Raw genomic sequence first — 27,705 nt, 5'->3', positions numbered from 1 at the left:
TAGGCTTGGTACTTGGAGTGGGATAGGTTCGCCATTCTGAAACTACTTTGTGTGAAAAACAAGATTGAAATGGTGGGAGCCAGGTTTTTCACTGTGAGCAACAGCTGTTACAAACACAGCATGGGAGAAGCTTAGGATGAACGCTGTATTGTAGGACTGAATTTAGAGATATGGGATAGATAGGTGTGTGTGTGTGTGTGTGTGTGTGTGTGTGTGTGTGTGTGTGTGTGTGATCTAGATCTGTAAGCTGAAAGGGTCTAGAAGCAATTATATGCCAGTAGCAATGAACACACCTACTACCCAGATCTTTTAAATATTATTCCTTATAGAAATAACAAGGGTTCCTTGGAGAAGTGGCTGATTCCAAGGTTGAAGCAAGAAGGGCCTAGACTAGACTCTCTGGTCACAGAAAGTAAAGAGGTCTGCAAAAAAGTATAGGAACATATCAAAACACATAGAAGCCAACCTAGGGCGCTCCCACTAGCCAAATCTGGGTCAATGTAAGTATCAAAATCAATAGTGTTAGTAGTGACTTATCATCCATTGAATAAAATAAGATCTATAAGTGTATACTGATCTAATTAAATACATAAATAACTGGGAGGTAAGGTCAAGAGCTTTCTTATAGAATTATGACAACTAATTAATGTAGAAAAAATGATGGAGTTAGAAAAACCACCATTTTGTTCATCACCATAGTAATAACAGATTCAAGTAAGAATTATCAATTGATACTAAAACCAGTGGGTGATAGTTTGATAAGGAGCAGGACATTTACACAGTTTTAAAGTATCTTTCCACAAATTACTTAATTAGAAAGGGGGAAATGAGAACTTAACAGAGGAGAAACCTGAAGGACACTACCTTAACCAAGGGATCACGGCTATTATCCCGTGACAAGGCCATATTACATCCCTTCCAAAACAATGTTCCAAAAAGGACATAGCATCACGGCTGCGGTGTTTAAACTAAAAACGCATGATCTAAATCCTGTCATGAGGAAACATTACACAAACCCAAATTGAGGGGTAATTTACAAAATAACTGACCTGTACTCTTCAAAAATGTCAAGGTTATGAAAGACAAAAGCCGAAGAAATATTCCAAGTAAAAGAAGATGGAAGAGACATGACAACAAAATGCAATGTGTGAACCCGGATCAGATCCTGGACCGGGGGGAAAATAGCTATAAAGACAATTGGCAAAATTTGAATTTGGACCGTGGATTGGATGACAGCATTTTGTCAATATTAAATTTCCCAATTTTGATCATTGTACTGTCATACGAATCACAAATTACATGTCCTTTTTCTTATAAAATATACACTGACATACTTAGGGATAGAGGGATAGCGTGCCTTCTTACTATAAAATTATTCAGATATATTTATTTAGAAAGAGAGAATGGCTGATCATGCAAATGAGGCAAAGTGCTAATTCCTGGTGAATCTGGATGAAGGATATTTTATACTATTACCATTTTCTGTGCATTTAAAAATTATATCAAAATTAAAAGTTACAAAAGCAACTTTTTCCAACAGTGGATTATTTTCTTAAATGAAATCACACCTGGAAGCCCAATATGTCCAACATATAAACTCAAGAGTTATTCTGAATGAAATGGGGATGATGGATCCAGAGATGTGCACACTCAGACCCCCTCCCACCCTTCACAGCAACACCTGAAGGTCAAGACCATGGAGGCTTGATGTGTGCTGCCACGCCCTCTCCACAGGACCATTGGATGTGCCTTAGGCGGCACCTCTGGCCTCATCCCTGTCTGGATCTTCTTTCTAATCACCTCTGCGCTCCAACTTCCTCTGACCTATGCTCTCCATGTTTATCGGCCTTTTCCTAATATTTGTGCAAGAATGCCAAATGCCAAGAATTCTCACTCTCTGTCTCTTATTGCCTCCTGTCCATGATGTTCAGAGATGTTTTTCCACACAGAGCTCACAGCTATTTCATTTCTGCTTCCAGCGGCAGTTGTCCATACCTACACCAAGTAGAAACTTCCTGAGGAAGGGAGTGCACTGTGTAGGTCCCCTCCAGCTCTCCTTGCCCCTGTGAAACACCACTGACTGCCAGAGTGGAGCTCTTTGGCATCAGGCAAGGAAAAGTTAACTTATATTCATTCCTTATGGCTGCTGTAACAAATCACCACAAAAGTGGTGGCTGAAAACAACACAGATCTATTCTTTTCCAGTTCTGGTAGTCAGAAGTCCCAAATCTGTTTCACTGGACTAACGTCAAGGCGTTGATGACTGTGCTGGTTCCTTCTGGAGGCTTTGAGAGGAGAATCCATTTCCATGCCTTTTCCAGCTTCTAGTTCCTGCCTGAGTTCCTCGGCTTGTGACTCCTTCCTCCATTTCCAAAGGGAATCACTCCAGTCTTTGTTTCCACCATCACTTTGCCTTCTGCTCTGCTGTCTAGTCTCCCTCAGCCTCTCTCCTGTAAGGATACGTGTGACTACATGTAGGGCCCACCCAAAGAGTCCAGGGTACTCTCCCCATCACAGGAGCCTTAACTGAGCCACATCTGGGTCCCTGTTGCCATGTAAGTCACAGTTACAGGTTCTAAGAATTAGGACGTGGACATCTTTCAGGGCCATTAGTCAGCCTACCACAGATACCTAGATTGATTACTGTCCAACTGCCTTTCCTTACCACTCACATACCCCGTCTTTAGGATTGTGTGCTGTCTTTTACTGAATTGTTTCCCGAAGTGCACTGACTCAAGTTCAAAACTGCTCATTTGCAACAGACATTGCCTTACTTTTGCTGCTCTGCTGCATTGTGCCTCCTCCCTGCAGGTGAAGTGACATAATTTGTGTCTGCACAGCTCTTCCTACACATGCCTTTATCAACTAAATTGACGAAGTGTGTTGGTCTTGTACAGCCCTAGCCCGGGGTGGAAGCTCCTGAAAGCAAGAGAAAAGGAGTTGAGCAAAAAGTTCTGCTAATTTTCCAAGGCTATGGCTGGGGTGGGCGGAGGTCTCCCCGGGAGCTCTCATCAGCAACAACCACACACATAAATCAAGAAGGAACTGAGCCACGGAGCTCCTGTAGATGAAAGGGAAGAAGGCACATTGGCTCGTGTTTGGGCTGATTCTAAAATATATGGGAATGAAAGCCTTTGGGGTGATGAATTTCCTTTTAATACTGTCACATCTGTAGTCCTAGAGGTTTAACCTCTGATTTTTGGCTATAAAACCAGCATTATTTCTGCAAACTTGACACCAGATGCTGTCAGGGAGATATAGCTGAAGAGATAAAATTCTGTTTAACAGATTTAGTGAAGCAAATACAAACTAATTAACAATTTTGGAATTGGGATTAAACACTAAGTCTTTTAAATCATAAAAACTGAGATGAAAAAAATTGTTCTCCCTCCGAATAACTCACAGGAGCCATCTGTTTGTCATTGAGAAAATGGCCCAATTGATAGATTTTGAACAAATTCTGACATATTTTTTATCTGGATTTGAATGTATTATGGACAGCTATCCCAGAAAGAAAGCACATTGCTTTCTGGCTAACATGTCAATCTGAGCTTCCCTGAAGCTCCGGAAAACAATCTATTTGTGGACTGATTCAGAAATAAGGAAACAAAGAATGAAATGATATCTTTATAAATTCTGCTTGAGACATATGTTTCCAACCATCAGGAAAGAAAGATGGCCTGAGGTTCTTTCTAACTTTGTGCAATAGGCACTGGTAGGACACAGCCCTCTTACTGTGCCTTCAGTGTCATCTCCAACAAGAGTAGAGGGGCCTCGTCTGCTACCATTCTGAGACTTTCCAAATGAGGTGAAGTCCAAGCTATAAAATTGTGGGAATTGCACTTGTCATTCTCCCTTCTCTCCACCTGGACACTCTTGGCCTCAATAAACAGTCTAATTCTAGAATACAGTTTCCAGAATTAATCCCACCATGATTAGGGTTGGGTGATAGGGGAGAATTCTGTTTGCTCTGGCCTCATGATGATTTGGCATCAAATCAGCTGATAATCCCACTCAGAGCAGCTCCTGAGGAGACCTTGGCTGTGTTATAAGCTACCTGAGGATGGAGGATTTGGTATCTCCTGTGCCTAGCCCAAAGACCTGCATATATATACATATATGCTCAATTAATAATGATAATAATATTACAATGTATTGAGTGCCTATTATGTGCCAGCCAGATACTGTGCTATCTCGTTTACTCCTCTCAACATGATGAAATAGATACTATCATGATCCCTACTGTATGTGAGTATGCGATCATTCATTCATTCACATCCCACTTCATTCTAAAATATATTTGAGATTACTTTATAGAAATATAGCTTTTACAACTCAATTGAGAATATTGAGTTTTAGGGAAAATAAGGGTGGAAAGGGCAAATTGTTAAGTGCATTGTCAGTTCAAATGAGGTTAGCAGCAGCACTTGAAGAGGAGTTTGAAGTATGCCTTGAGCTTTTGTACTTGAACTCCTGGGACAGGCAGGGCTATTACCAACTGGCTCCAGGACACAAGTGACAGTCCACCCTGGACTATGACAAGCATTGATAGGCTGGCCAAAGACTATGGAAGGGTGAGCTGCAGGTGAATCGAGCCTGTCAATAGATATTTGGGGACAGGCCCCATGGATCAGGTGTTAAGCTGTCTCAGTTTACCCCAGGTAGATAAATATTTGGAGGCTGAAAACAACATGTTTCAGCCACAACTCAGAATGCTTTACTGGGTTTAAGGGTTACCACTGCCAGTCACAGAGCAGCCCATACATACTCCTCTCATCCGCCCATCTGGTAAAAGACAACCAAGTGCATGGGTTTCTGGTAGTTGTTTGAACATTTCCTGGGTCAGAGTTCCTTCCTTACTCTAAAAGTTCCTTTACAACCAGAATCTATGCAGATCTCTTGGGCCCTGCAATGGTTATTATCTAAAATTCTCCTAAGGATAAACATATACATTCAAACATAGAAATGGCATGAACATTTTTCAAACTAGAATTTCCAGTCTGTCTCTCTGGACAATGAGGGACCAGCGTCTTCCACGTTCCTATGCCCAGCACTAGGCAGGACAGCAAGTAGTCACTGTCAGAGAGGTCTGGCAGCACGAAACCAGACCCAGAATGATAGTCAAGGGTCAGAATAGCTGAGCTGCCTCAGTTTCCCCAGTAAATCTGAGAAAAGACCAGCTCTAAGGAGATACAGATTAAAGCTGATAGACAATGATGTGGGCACCCTCTGACAGTTTCAGTCCCTCGTCTTTCCATTTTCCATTCCAGAGACAGCCATGCCGGCAGGCTTTTCATGCTATTGATTTTCAATCTAGGGCCTTTGGATATTTTCTCTGGGTTCATGAGTTTTTGACATTGGATTTTTTTTAGTTTTGTGTTTTTATTTTGATGAAAATCTAAAACGAATCAATATATGTATCTTGTGGATCAATTGGCTGACCAGCTCAAACCACAGAACGTCTACATCCGCTTGTAGATGTGTGTTTATGACAGCAGAGGGGCCAAACAGAACTGCTTTAACTGTCTCCAACTAGTGAAAAATAAACAGGATGGGCTTCAGCACAAAGTATGATTATTACCAGCTGAAGACCAAACGACCTCACTACATCCTGTAAAAATAAAGGTGTCACGACACTTATAATAGAGGCTTTGTAGACTAGAGGAATTTTATTAGCCTTGTGGATTTTGCTTATGTTTTATAAATTTTAAAAGTCTATCTGAATGTTAATATTTGCACAGTGTTGTATATGTTTAAATTTATACTTTTTTTGATTTTAAGGAGATTATACTTAGTTAATATCTACATATGTAAATTAAGATAATAAAATAATTGGTCAGCATTTTTTTTCCATTAAGGGGGGTCTATGTATCATTTAAGATTGAAGCACTACTATTTCCTGAATATTATATCATCAATTCTCTAATACAGTGGAGTTTGCCCCCATTTGCCAGTGGGTGTGGCAAATATTTTCAATTGGTCAAACTAACTTCTTTACTTTTTTCTTTACTTTTTTTATGGCCTCCTTGTTCATAATCCTTTCCCCTGAAGAATTCTGAAAGGGCCAGTAGCTCAAATGGAGAAACTGTTTATCTGACTACATTAACTGTTCTAAACAAGAACAGAAAGTTCTGGAAGGTCTTCGAGGCAAGTCCTCAAAGGCTAGCATTTGGTCAGAGGGACAAAGCAGAAGCCCAGCACCATAAGTGGGTAGAGTTAGATGCACCCAGGCAGCAGGACAGCCTTCATACTCAACCCCATGATTTCTTCATCTCCTCCCACCTCCACCACTGAAAACAGCACTAGCTCCAGAGCCTGCAGGAAGGATGCTGGAGAGGACAGAGACTGAAGCTGAAATCCATTTACCCCAGCTATGAAGTGGTCAGGGGTAGGAGGCAGAAGCCAGACTAGCGAACTCACAAATCGACTGATGGCCACAGAGAAAACAAATTATTTTAGACATAATTAACAATGAAACACTAAGGCCATCCCAATAAAGCATCACATTATTTTTGACTTGAGTTACACTAAAGAAGGAAAACAAGGATCCATAAGAAGAAATTGTTGGAATGTTAAGGTTTTGCCCGTAAGTCCCATCCATGACCCCTTAAATGTGGCCAGCCCGCTCATGGACAGTGCTGGGATCTGGGGTAGGAGTGCTACTAGAGAAGGGGTGACAACTAAGGTCAACAATGCTTACTCTGGGACACTGCCCAGGGCTGCTGTGGCTTACCTTGAAGCAAATACTAAGCCAAGAAAATAATACGAATGAAGGAGATGGACAAGCTCTAAGTCACAGGCACACTGGGTTTATATAGTAAATGCATATGAATATTTTTTAATCCACAAAGAAATACACTTGCCACCATTTTTCATGAAATACACAACTCCTTTTTGGTCTAACTTTCATTAATGTTACTAAAGACATGGATATAGAGAAATCGTACTTCTCTGTCATAAGGCGAACAAGAGCACAAAGGTGATGCAAATGACAGTGGACAGTTTAAAGTCAAGAGACGACTGGGAATGGTGGGGACGGTGCTGAGTAGGAGAGCACTCGCTCTGTCTACAGATAGCAGACCCTGCTCTGGCTGCTGAAGCTACTGTAGGCTTTGCTAACGCAAGGGGCAGTTCTGCTCAGCATTAATTCCAGGGGCCTGTAAATGAAATGGAGGATGATTGCTAAAGGGACATCCATCCTTCAGATGTGGGCCAAGCACTGACCAGTTTAATCAGTTTGCTGCTGGGCCTTTTTTCAATATTTATCAATTAACAACTTGTAACCAGTAATAGACGTAGATTCCAGATGCAGAACACCATTATATGTCCAGCCACACATAATAAGGCCATTCCCACATCTTGGCCAATGGCCCACACTAACACAGCTCTGCTGATGTGGGGATAATGAATTTTAATAAAATGAAAAACCCAACATAACGCCAACTATTGACACCTTCTCATATTAATAGGTAGCACTAATCTTATGTAATAGAATCTGTCCACTTTAGCAGGCACTTCATTTCACAGCTCTTCCCTAGTTTCTTTAAGTGTCCACTCACCACACTGACCACCACCAGCAGGTTACCCTTGAATTTGTCATCACTACTACGGTGGAGACTAGAGGACCAACAATGCACATGACAGCACAGAAAACGTAGCCCCAGTCAGGATGCTAGGGCTCTCCTCTTCTCTCACCTAGAACCGCCCCAAGAGGGGAATGAACATAGCAGACCTCCCTTTTAGTGTAGCACACTCTTACTCATCCCTTCAGATCTCAGCTTAGGGGCCACTTCCATTAGGAAGCCTTCCCTGCTTGTCTCCTTCACCTCAACAGTAAGAACTAGATTAAGTGCCCTCCTTCTAGGTCCCCAGGCTGTTGCTTTGCCCATCAGTTATCATCACCCTCTGTGGGCTCCTTCCAAGCAGGATCCTGGCATTTCCCAGAACAAAGCATAGAAAGCATTCAACAAAAAATGCAAATAACTGAGTGGACTATTGGATGGGTGGGTGGATGGATGGATGGATGGATGGATGCTTGTCTGCCTTCTTAGAGGTTCTGCCCTACAGAAGGAATGTTCTCCAATATGTTTTAATAGAGATCTCTCCACAAGATGGCGCTCATAATTTTCCTAACACAGTTTCTATAGCAAATTTTCAAATTTCAAATTTTAAGCTTAGAACTATTATGTATGTCTCACAGTTAATGTAACTTATTTGCCATACTGTCCATGGTTAATGTTCCATCACATTTCACCGTTATACACATGTTCTTTGTCCTGGGACATCCAAGACACGACCCTGTGGAATTATTTTTGACATTGGTTGGGCTTTGTGTCTTGTCTGATTGCTACAGAGTATAAGGAACAATGTCAGTCCCTAGATATTACAGGAAACGAAGGCATTGTTCTTCTACCACTCCATCCACAACGAAGAGTCAGCAGAAAAATGAAATGTTGGCTTAAAAAAGCCATTAACCTTTAGAAGCATGAATTTTGCCTTAATAAAATAATAACTTCTTACAGTGCACAGTGCTTTATGCCATAGAAAGCAATTTCACATCATAATAACAGTTTTTGAGCTCCTAAAAACTATGCCAGGCACTTTAGATTTATTATCCCCTTTTAACCCTCATACCGACCCTGTGTATTAGGTCTTAATACCTACCATTTTACAGATAATACACTGGGGTTGCAGAGAAAGGATGTAATTTGCCAAAATCATGTGGGTGGTAAGTGGCAGAGCTTTAACTGGGACCCAGGTTTGTCTCTACTCTATATTAATTTACTTCCTATTATTCCGTGATACAAGCCATTTCTGCGTTAAGGAGAAGGTATTAAGCCATAAGGGGGAAAGGGAACTGCCAGGCATAACTCCCTGTTATGTGCCTGATGTCTTCCTGTATCCCTGTGCGTGCGCACACACCTGAGAGCAGCTCTATAAGGAGAGACATACTATTTTCAAGTACTCATAACACGCCAGGCACACCGCCAAGTGCCTTCTCATACATCATTTCATTTCATCTCTGTCTACTTCTGTGAGGATACTATTATCCCCATTTTATGGATGAGGAAATTATAGCTCAGAGAAATCAAATGGTTTATTGTATGTCACAGAGGACCCAAGTGCCAGGGCTAAAATTCAAACTCAGTTCCATTGGACTTCAAAGCTCTGTGTCACTCTGAGGTTGCTGGAGGCTACCTGAGTGGGGGTAACTCGGGAATTCTGGGCAGAATTCCTGGAGCTGCCTTTTTATCTGTTCTTATCAAACTGCCCACAGTTCCCAAACATTCCTCTGGGCCTTTGCATATTCTATTCCTCTGCCAGAAATGCTCTTCCCTACAGAGTCTGCCTGAAAAGCCTCTACTCACCTTTCAAGATCCAGCTCCAATGTCATTTCCCCCATGGTGCCTCCTCTGGCCTTCTCACTAAGTATATACACATATGCTCACAGCATATCCATTGTGCTTCCTCTAAGTCCTACCCCCAACATAGTGCGCGCGCGCGCGCACACACACACACACACACACACACACACACTCACACACACACTTTTATCTTGTGGCTCCTTATATAATAATACATATCCCACGGCATGGTGTCAAGAACCATGAAGGGGCTGAGATTTCCCCTTCCTGGAAGCTAACAAGTGGGCCTGCCACCGTTTCATGCATGCTGACAGAAGACACGAATTCTGTCTTCACCCTCTATCTCCAGCACCTGTAAGAGTGACCTGCTCCATCAATGACGGCTGAATAACTGAAAGAATGAGTTCAAAGTCCACCTCTTTGATGGTATGTAGCTATGACGACAAAGGTTATAGGCATATCTGTGTGGAAGTGAAGAAGGAAAAGTCAGTGAAGAAAGACATGTGCAGCAACAGCAGATGGAGTTTGTGGGGACAGGAAGGTTCCTATCCATGGGCCAGGTGGAGGGCCATTGTATGTCTGTAAAGTCCCCAGCTAGAAAACTGAGGAATTATACGTGTGTGTGTATATACACACATATATACACACACACACACAAATGCACGTGGCACTTACTTGTGTGCCAAGCACTGGCTTCAAGAACTTTATGTATATGAACTATGCTCGTTTTCCCGCCTCTGTCACTGCCACGGGAACTGAGTTGAATGCAGCAGGATGATACTTCATGACTTCAGAGGCTGTCTGAGAAAAGGTCATACAGTATTGCCAGTTTCTCTTGGGAAGCTTTGGAGCCTTTAGCCAACAAGAAGTTTGACTATCCTGAGGCCACCCTGCAGAAAGATCACAAGGAAAGAGAGGGAGACATGCCGGAAGAGTCCCTATGTCAGATCCTGCTGCTTACGCATTCCCAAGCCACCCTCCCCCCGACTGTGACTCTGTGTTCTTGTCTTCTTCCAGATTTGAAAGAAAATGCTTTTCAGTTTTCCACCATGGAGTATGGTGTTAGCCGTGGGATTTTCATATATGGCCACAGGCTGGCAGAAGTCCGAGGTGGGCTTGCTATCTCTTTCTTCCATCAAAAACTCCTGGCCTGAAGGGATCTCTCTTAGAGCTACAGTGTGCCAGGTTGGGAAAGGGGTGACATGAGTAAAGCGACACTTTTCTTCATACCCTTTCTTTTTTTTTTTTTTTTTTAATCTATTGGGGTGACAATTGTTAGTAAAATTACATAGATTTCAGGTGTACAATTCTGTATTACATCATCTATATATCACATTGTGTGTTCACCACCCAGAGTCAGTTCTCCTTCCATCACCATATATTCGATCCCCCTTACCTTCAACTCCCACCCCCCACCCCCCGACCCTTACCCTCTGGTAACCACTAAACTATTGTCTGTATCTATGAGTTTCTGTTTCTCATTTGTTTGTCTTGTTCTTTTGCTGTTTTTGGTTTATATACCACATATCAGTGAAATCACATGGTTCTCTGCTTTTTCTGCCTGACTTATTTCGCTTTGCATACCCTTTCAATGTGTCTTTTCTGGTGACTGTGCTCCACTGGGGTGCAGTGACCTCATCTGGATTCTGGAGCTCTCTTAAAGGTATGTTTGTCCATGAATGGTTGTTAAATTGGTGTTGGGAGTGGGGGGGCAAGGGCTGATTGTTACTGATTTTAAGCTACTGCCCTGAAGTAGTTTGCACTGCTACACTAGACAACGGAAAAGGGTTTTAGTTCCCTATGAGATAGGTGCTCTTATTAATCCCTAACCACTGCACAAACTGCCTCTTCATTGAAGCCCATAAAACAAAACCAGCTAGATAATCCTGGTCATATGCCAGATTTCCAAGTCACAAAAGCCTACTAACGATGCCTGCCTGTTTCAAAAAATGGCTGCTAACGCTTCATTGTTTTGTTCATTCTGCTTAGTGTGAATTAGAGGGTTGCAGCACTTTCAGATCTTCCAAAGTATACATACAAGCAGATTCACGTGAAGCCCGGAAAGACCTCACGTCCCTGGCAAAACAAAGATGAAGACATACGAGGGCCCAATCTTTAGCCATTACACCTAGACTGGTGGTGAGAAGAGTCTAAACAACAGCAATGCTACCAGTCAATCTGTAGCATTACAGGTTGGGAGTACAGCTATAACACAGAGCCTTATTTAAAATACATTATTGAGGGAAGAAGCATGCCTGATAAGTAAATTCTCCATAGCAGGGGTCATCAAGCTGGGGCCTATGTGTCAAATCCCACTGGCTACTTGTTTGTGTAAATAAAGCTTTATTAGAACACACAGCCAACCTATTCGATTGCATATTGCCTATGGCTGCTTTCAAGCTTCAACAGCAGAATTGAGTGATTTTGAGAGACTATATGGCCCACAAAGCCAAAAATATTTACTATCTTGCCCTTTAAAGAAAAAGGTCATCAAATTCTGCTCTAGATAAATGACACTTAGCTTTCTTTTTTTAAAATTCTAAATATCTCTCAAATCATTTAACACGTTCTTTCATTATTGTTTTTGAATTTTTTATTATGAGACATTTCAAACATACCTACATAAAATTAGACTAAATAGTAAATAACTCACTCATATACTTACCACTGAGATTAAGCAGATGTTGCCATATTTGTTTCAGTTTGACTTAAAAATGAAAAAAAAATACGAATACAGTACCCCATCTCTTTCCCTTCCCTCCATCCTAGACATTACCGTTATCTTGAAGTTGGAGTGTTTCCTTCCTGTTCACATTTGTGTACTGTCACTACAAACTTACACAATTTGCTACAGGCTTGAATAATTTTTGCATAAGTACTATCACATTGTCTGTATCTTTTGGTAATATTGTCCCACTCAGCATTATCTTTTTGAGATATATACATATTTCATTCACTTTAATTGCATCATGGAATTTCATTTTATATATAAACCACAGTTTATATAGCATGGTTATGTAGCAATCTATTGAGGGACAATTCAGTTGTTTCCACCTTTTCTCTATCCTTAACAGTGCTGTAACAAAAACTTTGTTATACATCTCCTTGTGAACAAGTATATGAATTTCTCTGGAGTATGTTCCTAGAAGAGATTAGCTGGTCAAAGGCTTAAGTGTGAGTAATTATCTTCTGTCCACCCTTCCAGATACCACTCTCCACCTTTTTCTTTCCTGTTCTAAATTCCAGGAAGCTGAGTTATGTGGACTCAGCAGCCTTCCTTGCCTTCTGCTTCCCATTGTGTTTGCCCAATGAAGAAGACCGAGAGGAAACAGGAAGGGGGAAGAAAATAAGGTCAGGGTATTTACTTTCCCAGATCCCTCCCTGTGGGATTGCAACAGACTGGATAGGTTCCTCCAGGCGAGGTCACAGGCTGCCTTCTTCTCACAGCCATTTCTGCCTTCAGGGTCCAATAACTCAGGCTTCCCCTTCAGGCCTAGGGGTGGGAACATCCCACTAACACTAGTTCTTAGGGACTGCACTATTTCTCGTGCTTTTCCTGCACCTTGTCCACAATTTTCTAAATGGTCCCATTATTACACTCTTCTCAAATTATCAAACTTGAGTGTGCCACCTGTTTCCAGCCAGAACACTGGCTGATACAACATATATCTTCAACTTTACAGAGTCTATAAATAGCTCCCCCAAATAGCTGTATTTATCTGTACTCCCGCAGATTTGTGTATGAGTTCCTACTACTTCATATTCTCTCCAAAACTTGATGGGATTTGATTGATAACTTTTGCCAATAACGATGAGTGTGAGCATTTTTCTGTATGTGTGTTGGTCATTTGGGTTTCTTCATCTGTAAGTTGCCACTCATATTCTTTTTCTGATATTCTGGCTTTTTCTTTTTCTTACTGATTTAAATAAGCTCTTTAGATATACTGAATGCTGATTTTTCTTGGACTGAAATAAATCTTCCAATTTAGGTCTTGTCATTTAATTTGATTTATGGTGTGGTTTCCATTTTAAGGTGGTCCCCATTGTCAATCTTTTTCTAGTTTTGCTTGTATAAATTACTTAAGAAATTCTTTCCTAACCATAAAGCCATAAAAATATTCTCTTATATATTCTTCCAAAATATTTATAGTTTTTCTTTTCCATTTATATCTTTATCCTACCTGGAATATATTTTTCCATTTGGTGAACAGTGGGGATGTAATTCTATTTTTCCAAATAAATAGTTTAATGATAGTAACTTCTATTGTTATCAATTTATAATGCCACATCTGCCATATTCCAAGACTCCATGTGTATATTGGACTATTTCTGGGCCCTCCTATGGGTTTTTCTATCCCTCTCCCAGTAATGCACGGTTTCAATAAAAGGCTAGATATCTGGTAGAGAAATATTCTACCACCTCCTCCCAAACCTACTTTTTCTTCAAAATTATCTTAGATCTGCTCTCCTGTGTGCATTTCAGGTTTTTGATAGTCTATATCAGATCATGACAATTTCTTCTATTTCTAATTTTCTAATAATTTTAATAATAACAATAATATATTAAAACTATAAGTTATGTACAATAGGTTATACCAGGGGTGCCAAAAAATGTATACACATGACTTGCATTCACCTTTTGTTATCGGTAAATATTGAGTATTACAGTTTTAATACAGTTTTTTCCTTTCTTAAAAGGTGTATACATTTTGGTGGCACCCTCTGTATATAATAATAAACAACGTATGAATAAATCTACAGAATGATTTTTCTGCATTAAGAAAACCATATGACTTTTCTTTTAATTTGTTAATGAGGTATATTATAGTCTCTAATATTGAACTGTCATTCAATTCCAGAGATAAGCCTTATTTGGGTGTATTATTATTTTTAATACAACCTAGGATTTTTGCATCTATATTCATGAGTTTATCTATAATCTATTTCTTATGTTATCTTTAATCCATTATTTGTTAAAACAGTCGAAAGTGGTAGCTTTTTCTCTTTTTGTATTATCTGAGTTAGTTTAAGAGGGTTCCCTGATTTTTGAAGATTTCCTAGAACTCTTCTGTAAAAACACCTACACCTGGTAGCTTTTGAATTAGATTATTAATTATTGTTCTAGTCCATTTAATAGTTATAGGTCTAGTCAAGTTTCCTGATTCTTGTCGAGTCATTTTTGTATGATACATTTTTCTAAGTAATTATCTATCTCACCAAAGTTTTCCAATGCACTGGGCAGAGAAGCAGCTCTGCCACGGCAGCATGATGAGCTTGCACATTGCCACACATAAGCAAGGCTTCTCCACAGTCTGACCTCTATCTTTACAGAGCACCCTCCCCAAAACATGGTCAAGATAGGCCGTCTTGTGAGGAACTATTACAAGGCTGTTTACAATCCACTGCTCATCTTGCAGAGCACTCCCTATTTTGCAAGAGGTTGCCATGAGACAACAATGTGTTGCTAAATGAATGAAACTCAGGCCTTCCATCTCCAAATCCAGTAGGCTTCCATCTGTTCCACACTACCTCTTGGTCATCAGACGAAGGGCTGAGCCCACCTGGAATAGCCCCACGCCCAAGTGCTCTTGAATCCGTTTCTGATCCAAGGTCAGGGGCTGGCTGAGGCTTTTGTCCTGGGGAACAGGGATTAAAGCCATATCCGTTGCTATGTCCCTCTCTAGGCGGGTACTGTCCCTGGCACAAGGCCAGGCATATCTCAGGTGCTCAGAAATCCTAGGCGATTGAAATGGATTGGCTTTTTGATTTGAGGAGCCTTCGACACAGAGCACGGCTGACTCAGGGTATCACAGCTCCTTCAGTGACTCATGCATTAGGACGTCTCTGATGGGGAATTATGGAAATGTGCTGCCTGGAGCTATCTTAATTAAGAACAACCTGATCTTGACTGTAGCCTCTGAGTGGACTCCTCTCCCCACCTCTCTTCTCTCCTCTTCCCCTTGACAGCTAGCAGCAGAATCTGGCTGCCTGTGACAAGGCTTTCCTTCTCCAATAACACTGCTGACAGGTTTGGTTTGGAAACAGTTGAGCTACTTGGGGATGGCAACCCTTCAGCCAGCATGAGGATGCAACCTAAATCAGTAAGTAATACAGATCTTGCTGCACCTGTGCTGCCCCAGCTCCCAGGAAAGGCTGGGGCTGAGATTGGAAACAGGCAGAAGATAATCAGGTTGGATGCTCTTCCCAGCACCCACTCTCTTAGTTTATCCCAGCCAGGGAATAGAGGTGGGCTCCCTCTCCCCCCACCACCTCCTAGCTCCACTCCCCAGCCACAGGGCAGGCTGGGCTTGAGTCCCCAAGGGGAAAAAAGGTATAGCCATTCTCTGTGTGTGAAAAGACATCTTATTAGTATTCTCGGGACCACGAAAAAGGACTCAGCTGCATAAAGGTGTGGCTTCCCAAGCCAAGATTACAAACTCCAGCCCAGAGCCAGACCCACCTCACAGCTTCCTGTCAGCCCAGATTCCCTCAGTCAGATTGTCCCTGGATTCTCTGTCCATCACGACACTTAGCCACTTGTCACATCTTCATTCAGCAAACATTTACTACTGCATGTAAGATATTGACGTTCTGTGGTTCCATGTCCTTGCCTCCTCTCCCCTCGACACATACACACACACTCCGACACCCCACACACACACATTACAATTTTAAAGTCAAGTGTTTATTAAACTAACAAGAGAGTTTTCAAAGAAGCTTTGAAATCCTCAGATATGACTCATCTTTTAGTTGGTGGCTTTTGGTTTCTCTGGTCCCGGGCTTCTCCAGGGAGTAATTAATAAAGTGCAAACAAATATTTAAATAATTTGTGAGCTCGCTATTTAAAAGCGCTAGGGGGGTAGCTTCTTGTAATGTTATGAGTGCTCCTTAAATCATCTGTGGGTACAGCCCCCTTAAACAGGGGGACCCTTGAATAGAACTCCTACTTGAACAAGTAGAGCCATTAAACTTCACCTGGCAGGACAAGCTGAAGAATATTATGTATCCACTGTCCCTGATATATTCAGCTACCCTGACTGGTTCACAAAGGATATCAAAAACCCTAGTCCAGAAAACAGATCCTTCTTACCTGGGCCCTGGCTCTGCTTCTCCTACCTCACCCTTTCCAATGGCTTCCTAGTTCCCTGATCAGTAATTTTTCGAATGTGCTTCCTGGTCCAGCAGCACCAGCACCACTTGAAACCCATAAGAAATGCAAACTCACATGCCTCACGCCAGGCCTACTGAATCAGAGACCCCAAGGTTGGGGCCCAGCAACCTCTGTGTTAACAAGCCCTCTCGGTGATTCTGATGCGCAAAGTTGGAGAACCACTGCCCTAGGGAAGGGCTCTCACCCTTGCTATGGGTTCTGCACCCTTAGCAAGGTCTGCAAGGCCCGCCACAGAGACACTGCTGGCCCATAGGAGCCTTTGTGTACATTATAAACAGAGCTTCCTCTGGAAGGATGTAGCTGAAAGCATGCGCTAGCCAAGTGGAGCCATAGCTGCATGTCAGCCCCTCACCCCCTCGGCAGGGCACCATCATAAAATGAACAGCCTGTGCTGTCATACATGGACGCCTTGGCCCCAGGACCAGCCCCGCCAGCCTCAGATCCCACCACTCGCCTCCTTGTTCCAACCACTCCAAACATTTCACACTTCCCTTGAACACCTTGCGGTGCTTCGCACTTCCTTCACGCCTTTGCCCAAGCTGTTCTCTCTGGAATGCTTTTTACTCGTTTTCCACCTAGAAAACTCCTGCGACCCTTAAGACACAGCTTGGTCATCTCCTCTCCCAAGAAATAGTTGCTGGCTGCAGGAGAGTCAGATGCCACTCCGCTAGGCTCCCTCGTCCGACTTCACCTCTAGCGTAACCCTTGCCTTACTGCGTTCTAATTGTCGGTTTACTTGTCTCCTTCCTCCTTGAGGAGGATCTATGCCTGATTCATCTTTGTGTCGCAGTTTCCGTGCAGTACCTGGCATACAAGGACAAAATACTGAATGTTAATTCTGTGCCAGGCTCTCCGCACCCAGAGATACAGTGAAGATCATGTGAAACAGATCAACCTCATGGAGCTAATTCATAATTAAGTGAATGGTACAAAGAAACAAAAGGAGAGGGGAAAGAAGCAAGGCTCTCGCCAAAATGGCAGGAGGCAATTGCTTTTCTGAATGATTTTACAAGTAGCCTTACAAGCAGGGTGACTTCCTGTTCTGGGAGGATGAATTCCTGTTTTCTCCAGATTCACTTGTGAAGCTGAAAAAGCCAAGACCAGTCCCAAGCAGAAAAAAAAAAATATCTCATGGGAAGACCTGTCCTCCCACAGGGCTTGGTTTAGCCCCAGCCACTGAAGAGCCATTTTGTAATCCAGAATGGCAGCTACGGCCAGAAGTGTGAATAGAGATAAGACCAGATTGGGAGTCTTGATGTCTCCCTTCCTTGAAATGAAGGCTCTAATCGCTCTGTCAAGACACAAATCAGGTAGGCATACCCCTCCTCAATTAGCATCTTATCTAATTACAAGACACGAATTACAAGCTTCTGCACACTGTGGAAATGCAATCATGGGGTTCCTTGTGGAAGCCATTTGACTTCTGGAATAATTTCTACACCTAGGGAGCCATGAAGGAATAAAATTGGGGTTCTAGTTATATGCAAAAAACATGAATTTTCTCAAAGGAAAAGAATAGTTTTGAACGTAGAAGGGAAGAGATGCTGAAGAGGCTGTTGCCGTCATCAGGAGGGGGAATGCACGAGGGCGAGGCAGTGGGGACGGGAGATGATCTATACAGACAGAGAGACGTCTGGGATGTAGAACTGGAGGTGGGAGAGAGAGCAAGAGGAATAGGAGGGAGATAGGGGTCTAGTCTGGATTCTGAAGGCACTATAGGAATAGCTAGGGCTACATTTCTGATAGATGGACTTTATTAGCACGGTCCCCAGCCTGAGCCTGGTTTGTGTGTGTGTATACACACACACACACGCACACACACACACACACACACACACACACACACACATACCTACACATGCACACACACACACTGACAGAGCCCAGCTCCACCTCCCTTTATTGACAGGACTGTGCTATAAAAGCCTCCCCTTTGGAAAGCTCAACCAAACTAAATCAAAGACCCTCTCTGTAATCACAGCTTCTTCCAGTTCTCACTGTAATGACAAATTGTGACCCTTTGCTCTTGGCGCCAAACAGCCACTCCTGGGCCAAGAAAGCAGATAGTGTGGCCAAAAGACAGGAGATAAAAGAAGCTCAAGTGTGGTACTTATCCAGGGTGCTGAGAAAGGGCAATTCTCATATCCTTACTGAAATTCAGAGTGGACACACAGAGACATGAACAGAGATTTACAAATACATATAGCAGTATACAGAGACACTCCAACATGTGAGAAAGAGAGAGAGAGAGAGAGAGAGAGAGGATGGAGGGAGGGAGGGAGGGGTTGAGAAAGAGAGAGGCTTTCTCACTCATGCATACACACAAACACAGCGAAAACACAACATTGCACCCACAAACCCATCACACAACAAACAGGTACTCTCTGACAAAGGCACATAAATATATTCACTCACTTAAAACAAGAGTTTTGAAATAAGTATTCAGAAAATTAAAGCAAAAAATAATTAATGTCTGTTATCTGGATATTTTTTTTAGAAAAAATGAATTGTTTCATTAAAACATCTGCCTATAATTCTGAACCCTCCCCAGCTATAAAATACCTTGTGTTTGCATGGCACATTTTTCTTGTCAAAGTAAATCCACAAATATTATCTCCTTAACACCTCACAGGGCTTTTTTGTTTGTATTGTTTTTGTAATTTCCAAATGTGTTTAGTGCTAGATACTGACTGTTAGCACTCAGCGCTATCCCAGCCCTTCCAGCAATTCCTGTATCACCAGGAACTGGAAACCGAAAGACTACATTTCTCAGGTTCCCGTTCCAGCAGGGTTCTGGTTTTGATTCCACCAATAAGAGATTTGGAAGGTAGAAGAGAAACAGAAGCCATTATTGCTCCCCAGACATTGGCAGGCAGGTGAGCTTCTTCAGCAGCTGCAGGCTGGAGGTTTTGCAGTGGCTTTTATACATTCCCCTGTGAATCACCCCCCTCAGTGCTTCAGACAGCTCATCATTGGTGGCGAGGGGAAAAGGGGATTGGTAATTTTTATAACCAATGTAAAGCTCTGATTTCATAGAAATGTAAGCAAAAAACAAGGACACATTACTGGAGCAGTTCAAAGAATTGAAGAAGATAAAGAAGTAAGAAGTTTCAAGAGCCACAGGGGCTGTTGTGGGCGGAAGTTCCCAGAAGTGGTCTCGTAGATGGATATTAACATGGAGGAAGTTTGTTAGGGACGGCTGTGGAAGGGAAAGAACGCCTAGTCAGAGGGAGAACCTAAATGTGACCTGCCATACTTGACAGAAGCTTCTGGCCACCCGGAGGGAGTTGTGAAGCTGGGGTGACCCATCAGGGCGGGGATGAGCATGCCAAGCCTTCATCCCTGCATGCTTATCAGTTGTCCTTAGTTGAGGCAAGGAGGCCAGGCATTGCTAACTCACAAGGCGGCTCTGTTCAGCTGAGGTCCCTGCAGGAGATGGGCAGCTCAGAGCTTTCAGCCAACAGCTCCCAACAGTCCTTCATTCCTGTCATGGACTAGAAGTGTGTATCTCGCCTGCAAAATGTATATGTTGACGCCCTAACCCCTACTGTGACTGTATTTGTAGGTAGGGCCTGAGGAGGTAATTAAGGTTAAGTGAGGTCATAAGAGTGGGGCTGTAACCCAATAGGGCTGGTGCCTACTACGAAGAGGAAAAGACACCAGAGTTCTCGCTCGCTTCCATGTGAGGACACAGGAGAAGGCAGCCGTCTGCAAGCCAAGGAGAGAGTCTTCACCACAACCCAACTATGCTGGCATCTTTTCTTTTTCTTTCTTTCTTTTTTTTTTTTTTTTAGATAAGAGAATTTTATTTAAAGAAAAGTCACGGAGATTAACAAAATTTTATGAACACAGTTTTGTTAGTAATAATTAACAGAATTATGAGAGGTTTAATACATATCACTTGTTATGTGATACACATTAAAATCTAGTTTTTCTACCTATATCCATTAGATTTTTTAATCTTTCAATTTTTAACAAATCTAAAAATAAAGCAGTATACATGGAACAGATTTACTAAATACTTTTAACTTATGCTTCCTTCTACATCAGATAGTAAGACAATTTTAAAACCATCTGCAAATTAAATGGCCTTTCCATTTTAACTCCTAAATTTAAAGGAGGTAAGCACCAAATAGATGCAAAAATGCATAAAAGAAACTGTCATGAAGTTTAAAAGAAAAATACTACATTAGCAGTATCATAAATTAACAAAGAATTTTCCAAAAAAAAAAAAGTATTGCAAAAGTAAAGGTACATTAAATGTTTTATAATGATTAAGTCTAGAATATTTTTACTTGCATCCTTGTCCATTCAGTTTAAAACACCAAAGTACTGACCAGAATATGAAAGGACCATTTTAAAATGAATAGTAGATCGCAGCATGTATCATTTTAAGGATAAAAGACGGACTATGTGCTTTAATTTGCAAAGAATGTTCTTCATCCCAGTAATACTCAGTGTTTCCATTATTCTTGATTCATAATCCAAGGTTCTTTAAGTACTGTGTGAAAAAGAGACCATCTTGTTACTGATGGAAATCTTCTAATCTTATCCGGGTTGGATCTTCTGGATGTCTCAAAGCAATTCCATTACGCAGGAGCAGCTCAGCATAAGATGGCCAAAAAGAATCACTCTAATATTTCATGCAGTGTGATCAGCTGTGTAGTTGATTCTTGAATATTTTTCTTTTTCTTTTTAACATTTCTATCATGCAGAGGAAAGTGGTCTTCCAGAAACTCACTCAAGGTAATCAATTATAGGTATCCTTATATTCTTTTGTATCATGCAGTTTAGTTTTCAGTTCATTAAAGATTCTTGATTCAGAAAGTGTCACAATGTGATGTTTTCATTCACTGTGTAGTACAATAAGAGATTCCAATATCTGTTGCTGTTCATCCAACCATGTTGCTCCCGTTCCAACACTTCCTTTAACTTTTCATTCTTTGACTGAATAGTAGATAGTACCAATTCAAGATCACATCTCAATTTTTGGAACTCTTCCTTTCCTAATGTTACCAGAACTTCTTCATTCAGTGGAATTACTTCAGAAGTTTCTTTCTGCCCTTGACTGAGTTCAGCAGTAAAACATTTCACTTTCATAATTAATAATGACAGCTGAGCATTTGAATCAGTGAGTGTCTCTCTTCCAACAAGTGATAATTTATTCTGACATTCTTCCATATCTTTCTGCATTTCTTCATATTTTTAAATAAGTTCTTCTTTGGTATCAGTAACATCTTCTATATATGTAATACTATCTGGATCTAGCTCTTCCTGACTCACTGACATGTGTCCTGGGATTTTCTTAGCCTTTTAAGGAAAACATTACAGCATCCCAGACTTCAAGTCTCCTCAGCCGAGCATAGACATGCCTTCCCGGCCAGGTCCCATGTGTGCTCTGCTTGCTGATTGGATCCACTGCAACCAACATCTTGATCTTGGACTTTTCAGTCTCCAAAACTGGGAGAAAATTAATTCTGTTGTGTAAGCAACCCAGTCTATGGGGTTTTTTTTGGGTTTTTTGTTTTTGTCTTTTAATGGCAGATCAAGCTGACTAATACAATTCCTGAGGGAGAATGTGGGCAGCACAAGACAGGTCTTGATCTTCTTGGACCAATCCTGAGGCCAGATTAATGAGCTACTAATATGATTGACTTTACCTTTGGCCAAATAGGCCATATTATCAAAAGGAAAGGTGAAGGGAGAGATGCTGAGCAGAAAAAATGAACGAGATAGGACACCATTCATTTTACCCATTATTTACTCAGTCATTTCCTAGTAATTCAGCAATGTGACATTAAGCAAGTCACTTCACCTCTCTGCACTTTGCTCTCCTCATTTTGATACAGGTTAGCTAGCATGTCCTTAGGTAGAAAGAGAGGTCCCTGGTGGAATAAAGAAAGACAGCCATATCCTAAAGCTCCAGGTTTTGAAATCACTCCTTTGCTCCAGGACATAATGTAACAAGTACTTGAGGTTAATCATAAAATTCACTTTGGCCTGACAAACGGAGCAGATCTGATAGATAAAGAGTGGGTTCCTTTGCTAATTCCTTTAGGACGAGCAAGCAGAGCAAACCTGGCAGACGAATTTCATTAGAAGATGCCAGTTCCCTTCTTCAAACAAGTTCCCTTCTTCAAACAAGTTCCCTTCTCCGAATAGCTCCCCTTCCCCAAGCCGGCAAGGGAAGGTATAAAAGTAAGAGCTTTTGCCTCAGTCATGGGGCACCCCCATTCAGGAACCCCTCCCGCTTGGGAGCTGCAACCTCTTCTCCTGCCTCTAATAAACTATCCTCTTTTTAAAACGTTTTGCCTCTCCCTGGTCCATGTTTCCATTCTTACGCTTCACGAGATACAATCCCGGCCCACACTCAGAAACTGCCAGCAGATCCAACATCACCTACATCAATTTGTCCATTGGAGACGGCAGTGGTTATAGTGAGAATAAAGGAGGTAATGTATGTGGTAGGCCTGCCTAGCACAGGGCTGGCACACAGTACATATCCAATAAAAGATAGCTTTCATCACTTTTATTATCTGGATGCTGCTATAAGAAAATATAATTAGATTTGTCTCCGGTCCCAAAGCTCATAAAGTTACCTGGAATATGCATTTTTCAGATAAGGAAACATGCCCCAAGTCATAAATAACTGGCCCAAGAGCCCAGAAAGAAGAGATAGGGCTGAGGTCAACGACCCTGAACTCGAACACATGGCCCAGTGTCCCACTCAGCTGCCCCTCCACCCACCCTGCCATTGTCTCCACTTACACCCTCAACCAGGCTCTTAACTCACCCCAGCCCAGGCTTGCGATCTCTCTTTTCTCCCAGACATACAACCTGGATGGTCAAACCCAGGGCTTCTCAGTGAGCATTGCTGGGATGGAATTGAAACCCAATGGGATATCTGGAAACCAAGTGGGATATCTGCAAGTAATAAACTTCCAACTGCTTGTTCATTTGGTACCCAGTGGGGTAGCACAGATTCACTCATCTCTCTTTCTTAAGAATCAATAAAAAGTTAGTGATGCATTTAACAGAGATCAGATAAGTTAAATTAGGTTCCTTTTTTAACCTTTTCTGGGACTGACACTTTGGTCATATTCCTAAGAGTCACTCCAGGTCAATCTGACCAATCATCTGGTAATTGCATTTCAGATTTTTTAAACTGGGTCTTGGTGTACTGAGAATACAGAAAAGTATTTGACTGGCCAGGGGCTATACGAGCAACATGGAAAAGTAGCATCTTTGGCTGAGCCATAAAGGATGGATGAAAAAGTAGGAGTGGGCATTCCAGGAAGGAAGAACCAGCGTGAGCAAGGTCCTGGAAGTAAGAAAGACGAGATGTGTTTGGGACTGGCAGGATCACGGGGGAGTTGGGAAAGCCTTTTGGTGAGCATCAGAGCTAGCTGGGGTCAGGAAGAGGCTGGTCACAAAGCACCAGCACTATCCTGGGGCTAAGGCAGTGGTAGTGAGGCTGCAGAGGCAGGTCAGAGATTACCATCCCAATCTCACAGAGGAATCAACTGAGGGTCCTACTGGGTGACTGGCCTATTCAGGCCCTGGGCACTTTCTGTTCCTATTATAGCTCCCAGCAGCTCAAAGCTGCCTTCAGCTGCCAAAGGAATCAAAGAATCCAGAGTCTGCAGGCTGGGCTGTAAACACACATCAAGGAACAATGTGGAGAGAGAATGCATGCCAACTGCTCTGATGGGGACTCTCAATAAGTAATAGCAGACTTTGGCTGCCTTCAAACAATCTTTCCTGTCTCTTAAAATCTGTGCCTCGGGAAGCTAAAGCTGAACTAATACCATTGCCCAGATTATGTCCTTCATCAACACATGGCCTCGGGTCTTTCTGGGTCTCTGGGCTTCATCAATATTATGGAGGGTTCATCTGGCTGGTCTATAAGGTTCCATGGCTCTGACATCACAGGATTCATGAGGAATTTGTAGGCCCTTCAACACTGATCTTGGCATAATAATACCAGGCCATTCGTGTCTCTAGCCTCCAATCTACAAGATCAATGCCAAACAGGAAATTGCAGCAATAATTTATTCTGAATTTTCCCACCATGGGACTTGCTTTACATACATTACTACACAAACTCTAACCAAACATTAAACAGACAAAAAAAGAAAAGATTTCTGTCAGCTTCTCCAACCCCCTGACACATGCTCCCCTTACTGCCAGACACTCCAGGAGATGGGACCTCCTTAGGACCACAGCTCTGATCAAGAATAACTGCAGAAACATCAAGTATTTTTAGGGCAATGAAACTACTCTACATGGTAACTTAATGGTGAATATTATAGACTTGTCAAAATCCCCAGAATGGACAACACTAAGAGTGAACCCTAATATAAATTATGGACTTTGATGATGATGATAGGTCAATGCAGGTTCATCTCCTGTAACAGATGCACCATTCAGTGCAGTATTTTCATAGTGGGAGAGACTGTGTCAGGGGGTTGGGAGAGCAGGTTATATGGCAAATCTCTGTAGCTTCCATTCAATTTTGCTGTGACACTAAAATTGCTCTTAAATAAAGTCTATTAAAAAAAAACACACGCTGTCATGTAAATAAAAAGGGCTTAGAAAAAAAGGGGAGAAAAAAAGAATAACTGCAGAGAGCCAGGCAGGAGGATGGTTGCAAAAACAACCAAGCCTGTCAAATAAAATGGAATGACGTACAGTGAAATGAAACAATATGAAATGAAATAATTAAATGACCAAGCTAGATTAATGTCAGAGAACCCTCTGCCCAACGCCCATCTTTGGTCTGTATATCCAGAAGAGGAGGGAGACATATTGGAGTATCGCCTGCCCAGTTGACTTGGCCTACCCAGAACCTGGGGTTATGGGGGTCAGCCTGGCAAAACAGTAAGAAGAACTGAGGTCTGCATTAATCATAGTCAGTGCTGGTGCCTGGTCTGCTGGGCTTGGCTCTGGGGGCTCAAGTGAGCATTGAGCGCTGACACTGCATTTTGCAACCGCCATTATCGTTTCACATGGGAGAATAGTAAATCTCCACTCTTTCCCCATTACATCAATCTCTGCAGTAACACATAGAACCAGGAATAGCTAGAAATATAGTAATAAAAACTCAGTAATTTGAAGGCTAAATTTTGATCCCCTGAAGCAAGCAAGAAGGCCTGAGAGCTTTGGGCAAGTGGTGTATCTGCTCTGAAACAAGGAAATGACCAGTGTGGAGCTGTGCAGGTCGTGAACTGGCGTAGGAAGCAGAAATAGTTTAGCAGAATATGCAGAATCAGGACAAGGCAGGCGACAGAGGAACTGGATGGTGCTTAAGTTGCTTGTGTCTAAAGAGGTCAATGTCACCCTGAGGAGCCTGGGTTAGCAGGTAGCACACAGGCCTCTCTGAAGAGGAGCCTCATATGGAGTGTGGCTGATACAAGAACAATTGTGATTAGGTTAACGTTTGAGTAAATGCAATGCAATGGGCTCACCTCTTAGCTAATCTGTTAGCTGCCTTTAAAAATTCCTCAATAAAGGGTGCTTGTGGATACCTTGAAGGCAGATTGACTAAACTTTGAAGGCATAGGTGGATGTGTACTGCAGCCACCATGATGCTCACCAGAGTCAGATCAGGAAGCCGGTCCATCTTCCTTCCTCTCCCAGAGGAAAGAGAGAAAGCCTCTTCCCACTCAAGTGTGTGAGCCTCCCCTATCCTTAAATCCTTCTCACTTAGTGAGAGGCAGACCCAGGATGAGATCTCATAGGTCTTGACTCCTAGTCCAATGCTCTTTCCGCCGGAAGGAGCAGAGCTCAGATCCTGGGCTCAGAAACAAACACCAACTATCTATCAAGTGAAAGTAGAACATCAAATACCAGTAACTCCATTTCCTGTCTCAGATCCACATTCCTCCCATTTCCTCCTCCTCTAGGGCATCTCACACACATACACACAAGCCCATCCACTGCAGAGCATCAGCATCCTGGTGTGGATTGTGGAGGAAGATATGAGAACAGAGCCATTGGATTGGCCCAGTTTCTAGGAAACAGAGACAGGAGTGCAGAGGGTATGAAGCTTGGGACTTGTCCTGGCTACCGGATGGCAGTCAGTAGACACTTTGCCCTCTCCCACTAACGCACTACCTACCCATGCATACACCAGCTCCCTGCCAGCCCTATGGCTGTGTGGCCCAGATCTGACCTTGCTTATCACTAACATGCCTCCTCTCTGATCTCATCCCATCACCACCCTCACCCCCACCCAATTTCAGCCCTGGAGCTCTTGCCTTTATACAAGGTCTCTGGCACCAGAGCCTCACTTCCCAGCTATGAACCATGACTTAGTTCATCCTAAAGACCCCAGGGTATCTAGTAGCCCTTTCCAGCTCCAGCTGAAGACATCAATCCAAATCTCAGCCCCTTGGCCCTGCTGCCCCAGGCAAGGTGAAGACAGACATCAGGACACTCCCTCCATTCCAACCCTGCACCCAAGGAACCACAAGGCTACCATCTGAATAGGCATTTCTCCAAGAAAGACATACGCAATGTCCAAAAAGCACATGAAAAGATGCTCAACACCATCAGCCATTAGGGAAATGCAGACCAGAACCACAAAGAGATACCACTTCATACCTATTTGGATGACTACTATCAATAAAACAGGAAATAACAAGTGTTGGGGAGGATGTGGAGAAGTTGAAACCCTCATGTTTTGCTGGTGAGTAAATAAAATAGTGCAGCCACTGTGGAAAACAGTTTGGCAGTTCCTCAAAAGGTTAAACATTGAGTTACTATATGATCTAGCAATTCTACTCCTAGGTATGTACCAAAAAGAATTGAAAGCAAGGACTCAAAAAGATACTTGTGCACCCATGTTCACAGCAGCATTATTTACAATAGCCAAAAAGTGGAAACAACTTAATTTTCCATCAAAAGAAGAACAGAAAAAAAACAAAATATGATATATACGTACAATGGAATATTATTCAACCCTAAAAAGACATAAAATTCTGATATGTACTACAACATGGATGAACCTTGAAAATACTATGCTAAGTCAAAGAAGCCCATCACAAAGGGACAAAGGGCGGTGGAGTCAGAGATATGGGGAGTTATGGCTCAATGGGCCTGTTTGGGATGATGAAAAAGTTCTGGAAATAGATAGTGGTGATGGATACCCAACATTGTGACTATAGT

The 27,705-nt window shown here is 42.3% G+C and overlaps 1 long non-coding RNA gene and 1 pseudogene across 2 annotated transcripts in view; both read right to left on the bottom strand.

The window, feature by feature from the left end:
* LOC109446121 (uncharacterized) overlaps positions 1–27,705 on the bottom strand; it is a 267,895-nt gene that overhangs the window by 110,187 nt on the left and 130,003 nt on the right. The window lies entirely within an intron of this gene.
* LOC109445530 (centromere protein K) lies at positions 21,062–21,729 on the bottom strand (annotated as a pseudogene).

The sequence above is a fragment of the Rhinolophus sinicus genome, linkage group LG06, assembly GCF_036562045.2.
Source record: "Rhinolophus sinicus isolate RSC01 linkage group LG06, ASM3656204v1, whole genome shotgun sequence".
In the NCBI taxonomy this organism is placed as follows: Eukaryota; Metazoa; Chordata; class Mammalia; order Chiroptera; family Rhinolophidae; genus Rhinolophus; species Rhinolophus sinicus.
Note: the sequence above shows the minus strand (reverse complement) of the source record. Positions and strands in the feature narration are given on the sequence as shown.